General features: G+C 37.5%; 1 protein-coding gene and 1 long non-coding RNA gene across 3 annotated transcripts in view; one reads left to right on the top strand and one right to left on the bottom strand.

The window, feature by feature from the left end:
- Positions 1-21,535, top strand: part of LOC139131254 (uncharacterized) — a 283,792-nt gene that overhangs the window by 183,774 nt on the left and 78,483 nt on the right. The gene's annotated exons all lie outside the window — the stretch shown is intronic.
- LOC139131251 (uncharacterized) lies at positions 1,465-11,580 on the bottom strand. Of its 2 annotated transcripts, XR_011552084.1 has the most exons (6): positions 11,332-11,420; positions 10,390-10,565; positions 6,244-6,360; positions 4,981-5,217; positions 2,394-2,536; positions 1,465-1,828 (listed from the first exon to the last, which is right to left on the bottom strand). It is a non-coding gene; the product is annotated as an uncharacterized lncRNA (long non-coding RNA). The 2 variants fall into 2 exon arrangements; XR_011552083.1 differs by lacking the exon at positions 10,390-10,565 and having other exon boundaries at positions 11,332-11,580.

The raw sequence follows: 21,535 nt of genomic DNA, 5'->3' as shown, positions 1-21,535 counted from the left end.
CTCTATTTTTCATAAGCTTGTCAGACTGCTAAAGGTGTGCTTGTGATTTTCTGATAACATGAATTTTAACTTATTACAAGCAATAATTTTGATCTCCAAAGCAAGCTTCAGATGTAGTTTTCAGCTTTTGCTCTTGATAATGGAATGGGACTTCATGTACTGTATTCACGAGTTAGTCCAATTTGCAATAATCTGCAACATAAATCTCTGTACCCTGTCCACAAGTTGACATTGCCTGAAATCCATATCGCACAAGCTTGAAGATATATCTCCTTGGAAGCCATCATTGTTTACAGCTGGGGGGGGGGGGGGGGTCAGAGGAATATGAAGGGGGTCACTCAAAATATTGAAAGCATAGGGGGGGGTTACTCAAAATGTTGAGAGAAAGAAGGCGGTTACTCAATTTTTGGTGCAAAATGTATTGAAACGTTGGTGCAAAATGTATTGAAACACGTACCTCTCAGATTGCACCACTTCACACATCAATTTCTAAAAATTTTTACTCAGTAAAATTACACATTGAAAACACCTCTGAGATTACGCCAAACTGTACCAATGCACACTACAATTTCTCAAATTTTTCCATGCAAGGGAGATGAGCAAGCCCGTCGGACACTTTCCCCATCAGCCTTCCGCATGTTCTTCAATCAGTACTTTCAAAGTCTACCCTATCAGATATCCAGTGAGGACCCTGTTATGATACCCATCCATATTAAACAATACTGTATGTGGTTGTATACTGGTTATAGTGTGACCTTGACATCTATGTTTTGTTGTGACTTTGAATTTCATTTTGTTGGTTTCACCTTTTTCAACCGTCATGAGATAACCAATGATTATCTAGCAGGGTACACTAGGATTTGAATGGTCTTTACTATTGCTGTATTTATGTAAATTATATAAAATACATGTATTGAAATTAAGTTTTCAAAAGTGAGGGGGAGGGGGTCAGTCAAAATTTCCATGTAAGAGAGGGGGTTACTCAAGTTCATCATGGTTTTGGGGGGGCGGGGTACTTGAAATTTTAGAGTTTCCGACAAAATTCCTCCAACATCCCACCCCCCCCCACCCCCACCCCCCTTAGGCTGTAAATAATGACAGCTTCCAATGAAATTTGGGCTGCAGTGTAGCTGTATCTTTTTGATGAATTTTTCACAAATTTTATAATATCAACTCTAGTTTCTTGTTCTTCTTCTGAAAGCTTACTGGGAAACAAAGTACCTATATATATCATACATGTGCACATTGCAATGTTATTGACCAGTATATGTAAATCTGGGTCCTGATTGACATGTACACCTCTGGAGCAGAAAAAGTGATAATGGAATGTTTATAAACAATCATCACAAGTGACAATTACCTACAGGTTTGTTATTATACTACAGAGATCACCATGATACTGAGGGGAGGCATGAAATAATAATTGTGTTTTCTCAGTGCTCTGAAAGTTGAATTTTTCCTCTCTTTGAGCTGGACTACCTTAAACAGTTCTGTGTACTAGCTGTAATATGATGATGCTTAGTATTGCGGGTTATATCTGTTAAGTTGCCCACTGTTTGTCTGTGGTAGGTGTAGTGGTTTAGGAGTTTTTGATCCCAACATACATGTACATACAATCTGTGTGCTGAGCAGTGTAAGGGTTCACGTCTGTCCACCATACTGACTAATAGGAAATCCTCTACCAAATGGAGGTGCAATCCCACTGTCTTCATCTTGAGACAACTGTCCCTGGTAGTTGGTTCCTTTCTTTGCGTGGTAAAATGCTGCCTTGAAGTCGGTTTTGGATTTATCTTGCTTCCTCTTCTGCATGGATATACACACCTGTTCCCTAACATAGAAATAATAATAAACTCATGGAAGACAATCATGGACCAATCATGGAAGATAATAATTTCTCTTCACAAAAAAGTTAGTTTATTTGTGTGTTACATATCCAAGAATTCTTGTGTACAAAGAACAAATAAATTTATTTTTGTCTCCGCTATATGCATGTTTCTCTAACCTAGACATCTCAACCACACTTTTCCTTCTTGCTCATGTCATATGTAATAGATTGGCTACAACCAATGTCCTGCACAGTTTAAGAATGAGGATTGCTATCACATGCATGTTGTGTATAATTCTGGATGGATTAGTGTTAAGCTGATGCACCTGCATAGTTGCTGCTGGCAATGTCAATTAAAATACAGCAATGTATCACTTATGTTTTTGTGAACCTGTGTTTCTAATTAGTATTCTTGTAATTGTAAAGATGCTATACATGTGTAGCTATATAAAGACAACTAACATAAAACACTTTGTGCAAGTTACAAGATACCACTTCCAGCACATCTTTGCAACAGTCACTTGTGTACATATACTTGGGTGCAAGGACTGAAATGGAAGAAATTTACCTGTTGTTTGATCATTTCCATTCATCTTTCGTTATAATGTCATGGTCCAAGTCCAATTCAAAGCCCTCCACTTTGTCTTTAACGCTCTTTGTCAAGGTCAATGATATTTCTCATCCTTGATATTGCAGCATTCACTGCTGATCCTGATTGTAAACAGATAGACTCATGATTACTTATAACTCTTTAAATGACAATGATAACCGGAATGATTAAAATACATTTGATGATGGGATGTATTGCTGGGATGAATTGTAAACACTCTGTATGTCCTTAACCCTAATGATGATAAGCATTACACACATGTAAACGTTATAAATCACGTGTGCATACCAGATGTATTCTCTCATTGGAATATATTTCATCATAACAGTTTTATGGATCCTACGAATGAAGCTACATGTATTGAATGTCTAGTCATGTGCATTTATCATATCATCTGCATTTCACTAGGCAATTCATAGAGTGCCAAGTCTAAAGAAAATTTTTTAGCAAATTCAGCTAAAAAAGAGAAAATAACTTCACCAAAAATGTGTAAGCCATGATTATCACAACAAAATTACTGATTAAATACTAGTAGAGGTGTAATACATTTGATCTACTCAAGAGGGTATTTTAAAAAGAACTACAACTGTGTATGACAACAGCAGTGTTTCCGCTGCCACTCGCAAGAGCGTGAAATGGGAAATGAAATGTCTGCAGATTGGGAAATATTTTTCAACTATCCTTCGCAAAACTGGTTAGTGCTATTTTTCAGGGGGCTGATCGAGAGATATTTTTCAACATCCCTGGGTGGTCATTCTTTCCTCGCTTTAGTGTGCAGTCTCAGAAAACTATTATAATCAGTAACAAGTGATATGCCATGCTTTCAGATGGCTGCATGCAATGACCTTGTTATTTTATGATGACAAGTGCTTGTAAACAATGCTTCTAACATAGTCAGGAAACACTGATTGCAGTGTATTTTCAAAAACTAAGCAGACAGCAGCAGCCAATGACAGCAAGGGTGGTGAACAGAATGAAACCAGTGTTTCAAAAACCGGCACCTTAGAACACTTCTGTGGCAACCTCAGAGGCAGCTATAAATGAGTGCAGCATGGTAAACTGTCAATTGGATGACGTCCTGAGCCTAACTTCATGTAAATGTTATAACCTATGCAAATACAATGACCTAGGCCTATCCACAAAACAATTATTCAGCATCGCAGGTGACCCTGGGCTAGCCAGAATACACATACAGGTACCTGCTATGGAAAATGACCCAGGCCTATCCTGAATACAATAACGGTACATATTTTATTGAAAATGACCCACGCCTATCCTGAATACGATACAGGTACAGACTGTTTGTATTGATGATAGGCCTTGGTCATCTCCCATTTTGTATTCTACATAGGCTGAGTCATCTTACATGTACATACTGTGTGCATGTATGTGTATTGTGGATTGGCCTAGGTCATCTTCCATTGCATTTTATATATTATGTGTATTGTGGATATGTCTGTGTGCCATCTTCCATACCATGTGAATGCATTTGGATTGAGGATAGGCCGGGTTATCTTCCATACCGTGTACATGTATTTGTGGATATAGGCAGGGTCACTTTCTGCCATGATGTGTAAAAGTACTGAATATAACACTGTATTGTGGATAGGCATAGGTCATAAATTTGCATGAAGATATAACTAGGATGTTGTCCAGTTGAATGTTTACAATGCTGAACAACAAGCAGCACACTGTGACATGCTAAGTCGTGTTCGAGTACAAGTAAGCAAAAAGATAATTGCACAGGCTGTCCGCAGAGTTGCAGGGTAGGAGTAGTTACAAAAAAAAGAAAGTGTGCCAGGAATAGTTCGTTGAATTTCCATGGCTAGTGTTTGAATAAGAGAAGAGTCAGCTTTTTTTCTGTAAGACATGTGGCCAGACAGGACATTTAACATATACACCCAGTTTGATTTGAAACTAAAGCATTCACTGTTTGGACTACCAATAGAAAGAGGCGACTGTTTACACCTAGTGTACAAAATGTAATTACCAGTACACCTTCTTAAATGAACAGTTGGTGTAAAAATTAGACTCTGTGATTGGAGAACTGAAAGCACTTGATGACTGAGGCAGAAGCTATGGATCTTTCAAAGGAAACATCTTGAAGTTACCCTGTCAATGATGTAATACTTGTGATACATCTTGATACATTTACAAAAGTGCAAGTCACATAAGTGTTTGGCAAAATTTGTTGTGAATGTTATTAAGAAAGCAGTTTGTTCCATAAAAAATAGTTATTTATTTACATTGCCACTGATTATCAGTCGTTCAGGATGGTCCTACTTAAATTTTTAAATCACAAATGGCCTGGTAATGTATTACCTTGAATGTAAATGATTATTGGACTAGTTTAATGTCATCTTGCCATTGTAGCAACTGATAGGACCCACCTGAGTATACAACTGTCAGTTGGATAAAAATCATAAATGCAATTACATGTAATTTTGATGGCTATAGTTCTGGCTAATCAATTTTGGTCTCAATTAGCCATAATGGCTTAGGGGAAAATTTAGCCAGGGAAACACTGAACAGTGTAAGTACAAACCTGTGCCACAGCAAGGACCCATTGTCTTAGGAAAGTAAATATATTGATGAAAGACTCCCTCAATTCCACAGGTTTTGCTCTGCATTGATGTCAACACCACGATCTCTGTTCAGTTTTGGCTGTTTGCATAGCCACACACTGTGTATTTCCTTTGCAATGGAGGATGGTATTGTCACTATGTTGTTTCACCTGGTTGTCATTGCCCAGTATGCACTGTCTCAGCAAGGGATCTTGAATCTGATTAGGTGAAAAGAAAACATTAACTTGAAGCATGCAATGTAAATATTATCTCCTGCAAGTTGCTGACATTAGTTTACATCAGTTCATTCTAAAATATGGCTTTTTATATGCAAGATAAGACAACTTGATTGTTTATGACTTCTGTAATTTTAATTAAACTATAACTTTGCCCCAAACCCATTGTATTCACTGGTGATTGTGGACCTTTTTAAAGGAAACAGGTACATAATGTAGGTCAAGACGTGTATTCAAGCAAGTAGCAATATATTTATTTATATATTTATTTCAAAGGAAGACCAACAGGAACAAGTCACATTAACAGGCTCCATAAAATATACATAAAAATATAAATGCATAAGGTACAATAAAACAATAAACAACACAACAAACTATATGAAACCATTAAAAATATGTACATATTTAGCATGACATTCTGACCAGGCATCTGAAACTTTGACAAGATAAAGTGATGTCAATGGCAGGGCTGGAAATGCACAATTCATTTAGAGTAGCCATATATCTTTGAAGAGCCAAGTACCTAAATACATTGAGTTTTATACTGCGAGTCTAAAAAACAATGCGGGTTCTAGTACATGTAGTTTACTGAGGAACATCAAAATTAATATGAAACATGACTGGGGACAATCATACACATTATTCTTATATTTCTAAAAAATATAAATAATTTCCAATGATAAAGAGGCCAAAGGTTCAAACGCTTGCAGAATTCTTCATAATTATTTCGGCTGTAAGGATGCTATGTTTGAAACAAAGGAACTTCATGAATTTCATTTGCACTTGCTTTATTTTGTCCTGTTGTTTTTTTTTGCCAAGGAGACCACACTAAAGACGCATATTCTAAAATACTTACATGTATTACATAAGTTATGTACAAAGCAATTGATGTTGAAGAAAGTATCCGCCAAATAAAACAGAGCATGCGAAAGCTTAACTGATAATGAATGAGACATGTGCAGGAAATTAAAAATAAAAAAATAATTAAAAATTTAAAACAAATCTTACCTGATGAAGGATTTTATTAAAGATCAGTTATCCATCTTTTGCTTCTTGTTCCTTCTAAGTTTCACATACATGTACCTCTGAGGCTTTACGACCAGGGTACGTGAGGTATACTTACAGCTGTAGGCAAATATCAATGAATACAATTAGAATCTTGCAGATAATCCTATTCCTCACTGTCTGTACAATGGATACTCAACTTTATAATCATGAATATATGGGTCAAATGATTAGTAAAATCATTCACTCATTCATTATGTATTACCATGCTATATACTCTCATTTAATTGGTCGAGCTGAACCATGTGACTGACCACAAATACACAGCAATGGTTTGTTTTTATGTCCGTGAAAATGAATAATAATGCTAACATTGTAATTTTCAGCAAACATGTAAATTGTCAATTGTACAAAGATCAAAATAGTGACAACATCACTGTTCGCTCCCATATAAGTTATCAAAACAAGTCAACAATTGTATGAAACATGGACATACATACAGACAGACTGACATACACAGACTGGCACAGAGTGATGACATTGACCCCAAGTGTGCCTTGGCCCATGGAGAGTGATAAAGATATAACAAACAGCTGAATGTAATGATAAAATAGTTAAGTATAGGCCTATACAGGCACTGAGAGTGAATACGTTACAGCAATTTGATTAGTTTCTTTTCCTTTTCAACTTCTGTGATAATCTTTAAGACAATCAATCTGCAAGGCAGTTTATGTATTGACAAATATGCTATCTTTTACAAGCACACAGCAAACTGTTCTTGATTTTCATTTACAATATTTGACATAGACTGAAATACATAACATGCAACCAATGTTTACACTTTGCCCATACACCAGATACATGGAGAAATTTCAACATACAATCATCAACTCAGAAACCCTATAGGGAAAAGTAAACATTGTTTTCTTCCAGAACAGCTGGTGCATCCACATATGGAACAACTTACAAACTTAACAATTACACAAGGATGATGACACAAGAGATAAAGTTAAACTGTGGTGAACTTGACTATTCCTTTCAAATCCTTAATTAACTTGACATCTTAAACTAAAATACACTGCATGGTTAATTGTGTGCAAAAATACATCGGGGTGGACCATTAGATAAGAGATGGTGTCTGAAAGATCGATGAGGTACATTATCTTTTTTATCCGATCCATTGTACATTCTGTTTTCCCCACCTTCCCACCTTTTCTTTTTGTCAAACCTTCTCTGGCTGAATTTTTATTGGCATTTGTTTGGAATTTTTCAAAATCTGCCAGGATTTTTTACTGCATTTCAACACCAAATACAGTTTACCATATCAAATGCTTACTAAATAACCACATTATATTCTCTTAGTTCCAGTAGGTATAAAATTACCAAAAAAATCTTAAAAATACAAAATGAAAGATATCCCAGTAAAACTGAGAGTTTCACAAAGTTGCCCCAAAAATTCAAAATTCCGGATTTCAACTTAATTTCAATATATCTTATTAACAAAAACCCTAAGAACCGGTTTACTAAATATCAAAGCAATCAGACTGGTAATTTTGAGATACAAATTTTTGACCAAAAATGAGAAAAATTGCCCCAAAATACAAAATTGCAGATTTCATCCTAAGTTTAAATATATCTAATTAACGTAAACCCTAGTAACTGTACACTAGATATCAAAGCTACCAGATCAGAAGTTTCAGGCAGAAAAAATTTTTGACCAAAAAAGGCAAAAATTGCCCCCAAAATAAAAAAAAAATTGCCAGTTTCAACATACCTTCAATACATTATATTGAGATTAATCTTAGATACCTGTATACCAAATATCAAAGCTATCAAATCAGTAGTTTTTGGATAAAAAAAAATTATCAAAAATGGGAAAATTGCCCCACATTGCAAATATGACAATATCAATACAATTTGTACAAGCGTGACTGAGTTCATCCTGAGGAACATGAATATCAAGTTTCATAGCAATCAGACGAGTGATTTCAGAGAACAAGATTTTTTTACTAAAAACGGAAAAAATACCCTAAAAATACAAACATGCAAATTTCATCCCAATTTTTGCACACATAATTTAAATTACCTAAAGAATCTGCATACCAAGTTTCAACCAAATCTGACCAATGCTTACTGAGTTTTAGCCATTTGCAGGATTTTCCTTTTTCCCCTCATTTGCATATTTTGGCACTGACATGTTCATTTGAACAAATTCACATCTCCACCCCTAGGTGCACCTGTACACCAAATACTAAGACAGCAGGTGCTACGTTTTGGAGTTTTTGACGTGGGACGGACATACATACATACATACATACATACATACATACATCATACATACATACATACATACATACATACATACACTGCATACAGACGAAATTTTTCCACCATACAAGAATACCTCCCATTTGCATATATACATATGCATATATGGGAGCTAATAATCAATTACAAAAAACAAATGAAGCACTTGTGGGCCAAATTATACTTTTAAAAAAATCTCCAGATTTGCCAAATTTTTAGGGTGGGCATGACCGTGCATTGCCTATTACATGCCTTGATGTGAGTGCAAATCAGTGAATTGATTTGAAAAGGAATATCTGGGTAGTTAGTGGGTCGGTTAACGAGTACTGACTGGTTTCCATGGTGACCCAGGCCAGTGAAGCACTTCACTGTTTTCTACATCTAAGTAGACGCTTAATGATAGATGTAAAATATACATGCACACACTTTTTTTTTACTTTCGTTAAAATCCGTTTGATGTTGGTCGATAATGGTAAAATTGTTTGAAAATGTCCTGCATATAACTACATTGTAAATGTCATATAGCATTTGTAACCATGAAGAGGCATGTAATAAAAATATTGTTGCCTGAATACATGGGTTTATGTGCCCTCGCAGCAGGAGACAATTTGCCCTCCTGGCGTCAGGCATATTGTCACCTGTTCTCGGGCACATAAACCCATATATTTAGGCAATAATATATATTATATCAAACCAGTATATTGATGGTGTAAATACAGCGATCCGATTGGTCGAGACGCGAAAAGAACCGTGGTATATTGGCGATATACCACGGCTGGCACACGCTCGAGCTCTCAGCTTGAGCAAAAATCCGTTTTTGACGTTCCACGCCACAATTTCAATATACTGTTATGATATAATAGCAATAAATCACACCCAGCGACGGTATACCACGAGATTTTGACCAGTTCACTCCATATATACACTTGCTATCGCTCGTGCATATATGTCGTGAACTGGTCAAAATCTCGTGGTATACCATTGCTAGGTGTGCTTTATTTTCACATGGGAAATTTTTGTAAATCTTGATGGTTTTCTAGGGTTTGTTGATAATATCATGAAAATACAAGACTCTGCCTCGACCATTAACATTTATCTATACGCTTGGGCAAGACTGAAAGCCAAAATAAGCATGCTCGCCAAGCCTTGTTAATTCTTGACTTTCCGCTTGCCCTTGGCCATAAATGAATAATAATGGTCAGGGCATCACCCATTATTTCTAAATATTAATTACATTAATCATTATTAATATGGTTAACATAAGTGTGATAAGGGCATTTATGTACAAGAAATTAAATTTTGGAATTTCCCCAAATGCACTCCATGTATAAAGGCTGCCAATAGAACAAGGAACAATTTTTTCCAATACAAAACTGACTACATTTTTGCACTCTGTAGACTTGCTCCAAGTCTGTGGGCATATAAATATCAAAAATTAATAAATTGAAGGAATTAAGAATAAACTTCTGCAGACTGCAAGGCTAGGTGGTGGGCTGGTGCTCAGATAGTGGGGTGAATGCTTTTCCCCACAGACTTGTAAACCTTGCAGGGTTCAGTAGCGATAAATAATTCATATGACGTCAGGTAATAAATATGCATGACATATAATCTCAATCTTACTCAAGCATAATTTTCCAACTAATTTAAAAATGGGGATAGAGAGGAATGGTGTTATAAACATGTTTTCAGAATTTTACAACAGTCTGTGAATCTGTCTAAACATGGGGGATATTTTTGCCTTCCCCGGGGAATCACAGCGGTACAATTATCATAATGAATCATGAGAATCTCCAGTCCTGTGTAGCATCAGTAAATTTCAAAATTACAATAGCAGCTTGTCACCTTCCCTGATGTTTGTAAACACAGCCTCCAGATCCCACCACAGCACTGCAAAAATTGCATACAAGCTCTGCGTATGTGTGAATAGGTTGTCAAACTTTGAGGCGTCACCGTTCTCCTAAGGCTATGATGATCTGCGGGTACGGGTATTGATGTCAAATGACTAGAAAATTCACTTCCTGAATAGAATCATGAAAAATAAATCTTTCATTGTCTAGATATAAATAAAAATATCCTTCACAAAAAAATCTTCATTCATGCATGGGCTACCAGACCTTGTCACTGGGCTACCAACTTCAGAAAATGGTAGCCCAATGCAATGGGACTACTAGAGAAAAAAGTTAATTTCGAGCCCTGGGGTGTGTTACCGGCGTTATACGGCCGTAAAAGGCCGGCAACACATACAGCGCCCTGCCACGCAGAGCTATAGATATAGCCATGCTGTGATTAACCTCTGCGTGCAGAACTTTCGTTTCTCGGCGGTTCAGCAATAAAGTGGTCTTCCCTGCAGGCGTCTACTGACAATATAGTATACGTTTGTACGTTTCGTGTGACTGTATGTTGTAACAACACATGATGATTGACAAAACACCGAAACCAGTGCGATCTCACTGCAATATCAATACAGCAACTCTGCGTGGCATGCTGTACGTGTTGAGGCTGACCAGCTGCAGTATCAGTACAGCAGCTCGCGCTTTAGGTTTTGCCTGGGTATTTGGGTCGGACGGCAAAACCTCGAGCCACTGTGCAGTTTTACACACACTGCTACAGCAGTGCCACGCACAGCTGCAGTACAGAAGCTCGAGGTTTTGCCTGGGTATCTGGGTTGGACGACAAAACCAGATTTGCCGTCCGACCCAAATACCCAGGCAAAACCTCGAACTTACTGTACTGCAGCTATGCCAGGCAGAGAGCTATATTAAGCGGCAGCATACTGTTACTTACGTGGAAGAAAGGACTTCGCCAGTCGAGGAAAATACGTGATCATCAGCTGCTACCCTACAATGGTGAGACTTGCAGTACGATGTAACAAACGCAACTCATACGCGATCGACCGCGGGGCCGCATAATGAAGTGACTTCGGCGAGTTCCGCCTGGGCATTCCTCGTACAGTCTTCGGGTCACGGGGGTCACCGAGCGTTTGTGACAGTAGGTCCGCTTTACACAGGCATATCCTTCCATGACAAACAATCAAGTACGCCACTCTTGGCTTTATTTTGACAATACATCAAAGAACTGAATGTACACATTTTACAGAATGCTTTATAAAATATAAACCAACACTCCTAACACATTAAGTTTTCAAGTATAGTGTTAATTTAGCGTCGCTACACTTCGCTACACTTGTTCTCATTTGCATAGAACTTTACACCTCCGAAATTGCACTAGATGTGAAAATATAGACACAAATACTCCACAAACTGAAGCAAGCTGTCACAAACGCACTTGATTCAGTATCACCTATCAATTACAGCTGTAAAATACAAAGAAAAGATCGAAGCGTTCCACTAAAGAATTACCAACAATAATCTGCAACATAACCACGGTTGAATTTAACAGAACGTCTACCAACAGATTTGTGGCTGTAGCCTGGGTTCACCAGTTTCGCCGGAAATCGCTGATACAACATTCTACAAGCTTGAAACTGAGGTCATTAAACTACACAGAAGCAGACTTTCCTTTTGGAAACGATTCAGAGATGATGTTTTCATGATCTATACGGGAACAGAAACTGAGCTGAATGTGAATTTATGGCTAACATCAATAAGTTACACTGAACTTTCAAATTTACAATAGAGTATTATCCTCAAAGTGTCATTAATGATTTACAAAGTCAATGATACAATAAAGGGAGAATTCTCGACACATAAACTCACACCAAAATAACGGACCATTTCAATATCTAGCCAGAAACTTGTGCGACCCAAAAAAGTATTTTTACTGGTTTAATTAAGGTAAATTGCTGAGATATGACGGGTAACAACATATAATAATAACCAAGACTTTGACAAGAAAGTTGAATTTTCAACAAAAAACAAAAACAAAACAAAAACAAGGTTATAAGACCACAGAAATCGCACAATCAGAAAAAGGAAGTTGGACACACAAAGTGCGAATCGTACCTCAAACTAGGGAAAATCAAGAATAACAAAACTAATATACATACGCAACCAAATACAGTCCACAAATTAGAACAAACGATATAAAAGCACTAACAATGAAATGGAAAATAATTGAAAGCGATGAACGTCTTCAGTTTTGTTCCCTGAAAAACCAATAATAGCATACAAGAGAAACAAAACTTAAAAGATGAATTACTTGTAGTAAGAGCCAAAATCAACGCAAAGGATCAACGAAAAAGAGAAAAAACAAACAAATAAACACATAAGTAAAGAACAAGAGAGATCAACAACGTCCAAAGGAAAACAGGCCATACACAGACAATACAAATATACAATCTCACACTGGGTTGGATTCAGATCCAAATATATCAATAATCGCAATCATACCAATCCATAATCCAATGACAGTAGGTCGGAATTCGCAAGACAATAGTTGTAAACATAGACACAAAACAGCACAGAACAGACAGTAAATAGACGGTACACAAACAAAGTCATATTCATGAAAGAAAGATATATGGACCTCTGGCCAGAAGACCAAGAAGTGATGTCAGGTGTTTCGAAAATGGTAAGCGCATCCTGCCCCACATGTGGCACCCGCCATATATCAATCTATAAGTCAGATAGGTAGTGACTAAATGAACAAATGTAATTCTAGAGGTCATACACGAACAAAATAAGGATAACATTAAAAGACTGAAGAAGAACTCACATTTAAGAGTTTCGAAATGCACGTTAAAATGGATCACAAATGATTTTGACACTACAGACCGAACGACGAATCGTCATAGTACATCCAAAAATAAATTAAACCCCCTAAAATACACATATTAAGAGTACCGGGTAACATACTGAACATCCTCAAAAATAGTATAGTGTATTGAGCCGCCTTCCCCTTTTTACCTTTAGAGAACCCAAGTAACTTTGGAAATATCTTCTATAAGTCATTGTACTCCAAACCCATAGTCTTTTTCTGATACACAAAATGTGACTGATCATGGATTCAATGTGACGTCAGCAAAATCCATATCAACCTCGAATGTAGTGTAAATCACAACGTTTTTTTCTTAAATGTACATAAAATTCATTGATAGTCGAGCTAGGAAAAAGTTTCCACCTTACTTAATCATTGTTTCGGTTAGAAAATCACAACTCAGGTTGGTTTTAGCAAAGGCATAATATCACTAACTTACTGAGAAACATAACAGAGGCTCTTGGCAGAGTGAAACACAATTACGAGAACACTGTCGGCATCTGTTTATATACTCGACAATGGGCGAAGGCTAAACTAGTCGGCTGCTTACATGTCTGATTATCAACATTAAATTTGCAACAGAAAAGAAGTTTATGTACATGCAACTATTAAAACAGTGATGTAAAAGCTACTGTGTTAAAATAACTGCACAAAGTACAGTAAATGATAATAATGTAGAGTTACGTTTAACAAAGAATTGTTTACAGCTAGCTGCCATCTTGAAATTATGCAAATTAGCATGTAATTCAAATAATATATGCCAGCATTTATGTTCCAGTTTGCCGTTAGCAACTGCTTGGTGATTAAACGAGAAAAACAAAGTTAAAGTATGTATAAAGCCATTTGAGTCTTCTTTCTCATACAAAGTGCAATAAGCTGGCAGCCATTTTGATTATGCTAATTTTCTCAAATTGCTCAATGCTGACAGAGGGCCAGTAGTTATACTTCTTTTTGTGGTGGTCTTGGCAAACGAAATCCACCAAGAAAAAAACTTAAGACCACAAAGCAAGGTTTACCCCACTGGCAGCTGGCTGCCGGACATGTTTACAGCTAGCCGCCATCTTGGTATTATGCAAAGTAGCATGTCATTCAAATAAAATATGCCAATATTTATGTTCCATTTTGCCGTCAGCAACTGCTTGGTGATTAAACGAGAAAAACAAAGTTACAGTATGTATAAAGCCATTTGAGTCTCCTTTCTCATACAAAAAGCAATAAGCTGGCGGCCATTTTGATTATGCTAATTTTCTCAAATTGCTCAATGCTGACAGAGGGCCAGTAATTATATTTCTTTTTGTGGTGGTCTTTACAAACTAAATCCACCAAGAAAAAAACTTAAGACCACAAAGCAAGGTTTACCCCACTGGCTGCGGACTAGTACGGAAGTCGCTGTATGTATCCATGTACAGAGGCAACATTGTGATGCAAGTATAAGGACAAAAACTATATAAACTGAGATTCCAGATGACAGATGTGGTGCAGAAACCACTACTGTCTGTAAATACATATATGGACCACAGTAACAAATGAGAGTGTACAAATGAGTATGACATCATCTTTAATATTTGATTGATATGTAAGTTACCCGGACGTAAGCGTGCTTGCACTCAATGTTGTATATTGGCGATAAACCATGGTCCTAACAAACAACAAACTGAAACAGTGAGTATTCTCGTGGTAATTCTAGCATATCGTCAACCGATTCGGAAATTACATGTACAAGCAATGTACATACAGCCCTTCATTGTCACGTTATCAAACGGACTCCGTTTTCTTGGCTTTGAATTTCATTTGAAGCGTTCAAAACATAAACGGTTCATAGAACAGTTATACTGCCGCAGCAAGATTTCATAGGAAAATAACGCATGACAATCGCCGATCACATTACTATCGAGATCGAGCATGGAGAAATTGCCGACGACATGAATGGCAAACGTCGCCCACTCGCGAAAATGAATGCATAATTTTTATTGAAACGTTTTGCCTGAGCCTCATGGTCCTCTGAAAGCTTAAAATAAGTAAATTTATTCTGCAAAGTTTGACTGGCACTCGATACTGCTGAAAAACATCGCGACAGATCAGTTCATGATACCGTAAACCTTAAAAGACGTAAATTTTTTGCGACATTCGGGCCTACAGCCAAGGATGACAGTGAGTTTTGCATGTCTGTCGGAAAAAGGTAACTATCAAACAATTTTCAGCCTTCTCTCGGCCTTCGAGAGTATTCACGACGGATCATGCACCTCCACGTAACTTTTCTGATAAGAGAGCTTTGTTTTATGAAATGCAAATTTGTCATCACGTCGATATATTGCAGTAACAATCGGCCTTGTGAACTTTGATTGAAGAGCAACGAGCAAGCAAGATGTTTTAGCGGGCAACAAACAAACGCAGCGAAACATCAATTTGACTATCGACTGCCGGTTGCACAATTGAGCTGCCGTGTAAAATCTAGTCCTTGTATAGGGCGTAGTTCAAGGTAAAAAATACCTCCATGTTTAAAACCAAACATCTTTGTCGACAGCACTGTTCTGATAGTAGGTTATTGTCTTAATGTCAATTTATCTATTTAATATGTATACCGTACACGTTTTTGAAAAGAATTGGATGAAAAAATCAAGAAAAAGTTACGATACTTTTCCTTTAAAAATTAGCGTCATCTGTTTCTCCATGAATGTAACAGAGGCCACATTTAAGCATACTTATTGTTTGGGAAATGTTAGCCAATATGCATGCCAGGAAATCCCAAGAGATTTTGACCGGTTTACCTCGCTGTTAATTTTATGCAGGAAATTACAATAACAATGCTTGGTCGAATGACGCAGTGCCTTGAGGGTGGGATCGCCAGTGGTATTGGGGAGGAGTACTGCCCGATGGTGATAAGTGGTGCAGATTACCGTCGCCTAGGTGACTGGCGTATACGCGTGCCAAAAGACACCTATGGTTGATTTCTGTTGACCAGTCGGATGGCAGAGTTGCAAATACCTGGACTGAACCATTTGGTTTTTTGGGTGTCGGTGGTACTTTGACAATATAAGTAAAGATGCACATATATTGAGTTTATTGTCTTGTTTATGAGCGGCCAGTATTTCCAACAGCATAAATTATGTGCATTTGCCCTTGAAGAAATAAATAATTTTGAATAAAACATCGCGAATGTAACCACATTCCTTAAGCTCGACGTACACTTAAGTGCACAAAAGAACCATGAAATCGCCCGACTTTCGATTGAAGAGATGAGTTTTGCCAAACAGCGTATACAGAAAAATTGGCAGAGGACTTTATGTTTAGAATCATAGACAGTATAGCGAGATGTAAAAAATGTGAAACAGGCTCCCCACCTAACTATCCTAAATGTTTTTGTGTCGAGTTTGTGTTTGATTCGTTTCGAAAATGTGTTCCTACATTCTTATCCGATTGTTTGTGTTAATGAAATGTTTGTTTCGCTTTGGATATTTGTAGAGAAGTTTGGATTAGTGTGTACGGTAATGTTTTGTTTGTGTGGGGAAAGCTTATGGCGAGACGCAGCCGGACCTATGTTGTTACAAAAGTTGATAGAGTTGCCCTTTGACGCTCGCGTTTCGAAACCCGAGTGTGGTTTCTCATCAGTCGTAGTGTAGATTCTTTCCTTAGTTTGTGTTTGTGAAAATTTATTTTAATGCATTTTAGTGGTCTTCCTTTCCGATTAGCGAGGCAAGTATATTAATTTTGGTCACGTTGTGAGTCCGTTTGGTGGTTCGGTTTGTTTGTTCTATATTTCTTTACTTCGGTAAATTTTGTTTTGACTGGTGTGTCTTTTAGATTTTTGCGGAGGTTTGTGAATTTTTAGGCAATAAGTACCACTGCCGGGTACGGATTTTATGTTTATGGATCAAGATACTTACAAGTATCCTGGTTGATGTGCTTGTTCTCGTACATTTTAATTAATAGTTCGTTTACTTTGTTTACTGTGTGTTCTGGCTTGTTGTGTATAATACTGAGTGTTACCTAATTGCCTTTCGCATTCGAGTACGTAATCGTTTGTGTTGACAATAACGAAAACCGACCCTTGTCGAAGGGCTATTTTCCCAAAATTTGTCCATTGTTTGCAAGCTGGTTTATCGCGATTCTTTGGCACGCGACATGTTTTGTTTCCTTGTTTGAAAGGGTATCTCTAGAAGTGCGAGTTTAGAAGCTCAGATAGCTTTCAAGTTTTTGTTTTTTTGTTGTTCGTGGAGTCCAATTTGACTTTTCTTTGAATTGGTGTGGTTGCGATTGTTTGTGTCTCACGATGTAGCGTAGTCACATTATACGACTTTATTTGTTGAAATCCTTAGGTGGTTTTATTCTGTTTGGTTTTGTTGGTGTCCGAAATGAATTTTAAGGCTTTTGCCTAGTACTAAGTGTTCTATGTCATTTTATCGTATTTTTTGGTAGTTCTCTTTTTGGAGTATTTGGTGGCCTGAAAAGGGCCGCTTGGTATGGGTTTTTGTCAGCGCTTGGCGCGTTTGTTTTGGCGATGAGCCTAGCTTTTTTATGCTTCTTTTCGCCGATTCGATGTGCTTGGTGAGTAGGTGTTTGCCGCCTTCTTGTCACTGTGTGTGCTTACATGGACAGTCTGCATAGCCCTTGAATGTGGTCTCGATTTTGATCAAACTTACAATTTAGGAGTATATATCAAAACTGATAAATGATTTATTTGATTACTGTAGCTATAGATAGGCTACATTCAGGACGGGCAGCGACGGTCAGTAATTAGTAGGCAAAACAGGTGGTTTTCACCGTGGGCAGAACTCGGTGCAATGATACTGAACATTAATAGTAAGCCTGTCACCTTGAATGCTGTAGGTGAAACAAGGACTTCAAACGCACGATGGTACAAACAACACCACAAGTGAAACGTACACGTAGAAATACACGCGTTCCTACGTTGTGCCCACCCGGGCCACGCGATTAAAATATGACTGATACTACTGGATAGTGTTATTGGGTCGGTAAACAGTCAATTAATAGTTTAGTTTGGTAAATAAACTAGGTCAGTCCAACTTCAGCAATAGGCACTCTACGATGTTATATCAGAAGCCAGAGCTTGAAGTAAACGTCAATGGGTTTGATAGGAAGGCAAGACTCTGGTTTCAAGTGGCAGATAAAACCATTTATTCAACGTTTCGGTCCTTCAAAGGGACCTTCTTCAGGAATCTAAAATGAATAAAAACACAGTCGGCAACGATAAAAAATACAGAACATTGGAATAAAAGGACGATGGAAATGGGTTAAAAAGAGTACATGAAAAAATAAAATTGCTTCCTTAGCCAAAGTAAAACTTTTTGAAGAGAATAAAAATTACTTACAGGTAAAGTGCTCGGAACACTTGAAGTCCTAGTTTTTGATCGAAAACTAATGGAATTATGGGAAGAGAGTCGCTAGCTGAGTGCTAAATAAGATGCAAATATGGGAGGGACTGCCTAGCTTATAAAGGAAAGTTACCAGTCCTTTTTGTTGAGTCCATTCGGGGCAAGGGTGTCAAGCTCATTAATAATTTTGAGTTCTAATTGCTTTCTGACTGTGGTTTTCCCTGAAAAAACTTTACAAATACCGGAAAATTGAAAATTCTCAATGCAGTGGTTATTTTGATTAAAATGTTGGGCGACTACTGTGCATTTGTGGTTTTTTTATATTGTACATGTGTTCGTAAATACGTGTTCGTAGTTGTCTCTTGGTCTCCCCGACGTATAGTTTGTTGCATTTGGAACAGGTAATGAGATAAATTAAATTCGGGTGTTGCAGTCCATGGTCCCAGTTATTTTAAGGGATTTATTTGTGATTTGGTTAGTGATTTCTTGTCTTGTTGTAAACATGTATTTGCAAAATTGGCATTGGTTGCAGGGGGTACAGTGTCCTTCTTCGTTTACCTTGGTGTCGGGGTGAAGTTTGGATTTGACTATCATCTTTTTCAAGTTTGGTGGTTGTCGGTAGGCAATTACAGGTGTTGACGTGAATGTTTCCTTGGCAAGTCTGTTTGTTTGTAGAATGCTCCAGTGTTTCTTGACAATGTCGGAGATACTGGGAAGTGATGGGTGAAAGGTGATAATGAATGGTACACGTCTGGTGTTGTCACTTCTTTTGTTATGGTAATTGATGAGTTCTCCTCGATCAATACTTTGGGCCTTGGCGATGGCTGTTCTGATGGTAGATGTTTTGTAGTTTCGTACTGCAAAGTGCCCTTGAAGTTTGATGGCATCTGCATTGTAGAGATCATCATTGGAACATATTCGTCTGTACCTTAAAGCTTGACTATATGGGATGGATTTGAAAATGTGTCTTGGGTGACATGATGATGGCATCAGATATGTGTGTTTATCAGTGGGTTGCTGTAGACTTTTGTTTCAATCTGATTGTTGCGTATGATCATAACGGTGTCAAGAAATGGCAATTCACTGTTGCTGTGGTCGATGGTAAATTTTAGAGTTTCATGTCTGTTATTGCAGAAGGTGTAAAATTGTATGAGTTCATCAGTGGTGTGCGGCGAGAGGAAACGGACGTCATCTATGAATCTTTTCCATTTTGTGGTTTTCGGAGTGCTCGTGAGGATATCTTTCTCAAGTTTGCCCATGACGATATTTGCATAGGCTGGTGCTACTTTTGTTCCCATGGCTGTACCTTGTAGTTGAAGGAAATATTCATTGTTGAACTGGAAGAAATTTTCGTCAGAATAAATTCTAACATTTCTGCAATGAGATCAGGATTGGGCGTTGAAATGTTGTGCTCTCTGAGTGCCTCCTTCACAGCTGTAATGCCGTATTGGTTGGGTATGTTTGTGTAAAGGGAGACAACATCCATGGTAACCAGTCTATAATTGTCTGGAACGAATGTATTTTGGATGTCTTGGAGATGATGAGTTGTGTCTTTCAGGAAAGATGGCAGTGATTGAACGATTGGTTGGAGGATCAAATCTACATACTTGGCAAGAGGTGTTGTCAAAGCCTCACACTGGGGGACAATTGGTCGCAGCGGTATTCCGCTTTGTGAATCTTTGGTAAGCCGTAGAAGTGACCAGGTTTTGGTTGTTTGGGTACAAGTTTGGTGGCAATTTCACGCGTTATCCAACCTTTCTTTGTCCATTGTTTCACTTTTCGTTCCAGTTCTTTCAGGTAGTTCTCTGTTGGATCGTAGTCAAGTTTTCTGTAGTATGTTGAATCTGCTAATTGTTCTTCACATTTCTATGTATACCATGTTTTGTCCATCACAACTACCCCACCTCCTTTGTCTGCTGGTTTAATTACCAGGTCTTTTCTATCAAGTAGCCTGTGGAGGGCTGACCTTTCCTCATCAGTGATATTGTCATATGTTTTCCGCCAGTTATGTTTGTTAAGGATATCATCCTCTACTGCAGTGAGAAAGGCCTCTAGTGCTGGTTATATCCCGATTTTTCTCGTTCAAAGGGGGAGTTACTGGTGACAGGGTGATCGTTGGTGTTGTCTTCCCATTCTCTGAAAAGGTAGTGTAGTCTGAATTTACGTTTGAATTCATTAAGGTCGATTTGAAGTTCTTTTATGTTGACATGCTTGGGCTTTGATTGAAGAGACTTGAACAAAAGAAAACTCATTTGCAGTGTCACATCACTAATCTGGCACATCCAATCGTCTATGTACATCAAATATCAATCATACAGAGAATCGTTAACAATTATCGAGATTGTTGTGACGGATGCCATTGACCTTGTAAGGTCGGCTGTGTAAAGGTCAAATTATTTGATATATAAGGTTTTATATCTACTTTTCCAATATGATTACTATTAACGCTTGCTTCGACATTTGATTTCCATCGCTAAAACATGACCAGACTTCCAAACATTTTCAACTGTATGAATCCAGCAGTTGGAATAAACACAGCCAGACATATGTAATCAATTCTGTCCTAAATTGTTATTTTACCTAATTTTCAAGCTAAAGAATTGTATCGAGCTTGCTAATTAGGCCAAAGTAATTAAATTCTTTGTTTTGCGTCTACTCTAAATGGGAAAAGGTACGCGTCTAAGCGGCTGAAAAAACACACACAAGAAAATTAACACAAAGTTATTTGATTGCAGCAAATTAACATTTGTAACAATTTTTTAGTTCAGAAAAGCTTAACGGTTATGTCCTAAAATTTCCTATTCAAATACATTGTGTGTGTTTTTACATGAAAACCTTAAAAACCTACGCGGGGGGACGCAAAACAAAGAATTTAATTACTTTGGCCTTACCGTAGAAAATGAAAAAGTGGTCGAACAAGGTTTAAGCATGCGTCAGTG

The sequence above is a fragment of the Ptychodera flava genome, chromosome 4, assembly GCF_041260155.1.
Source record: "Ptychodera flava strain L36383 chromosome 4, AS_Pfla_20210202, whole genome shotgun sequence".
Classification (NCBI taxonomy): domain Eukaryota; kingdom Metazoa; phylum Hemichordata; class Enteropneusta; family Ptychoderidae; genus Ptychodera; species Ptychodera flava.
This window is presented reverse-complemented; position numbering and strand designations above follow the sequence as displayed.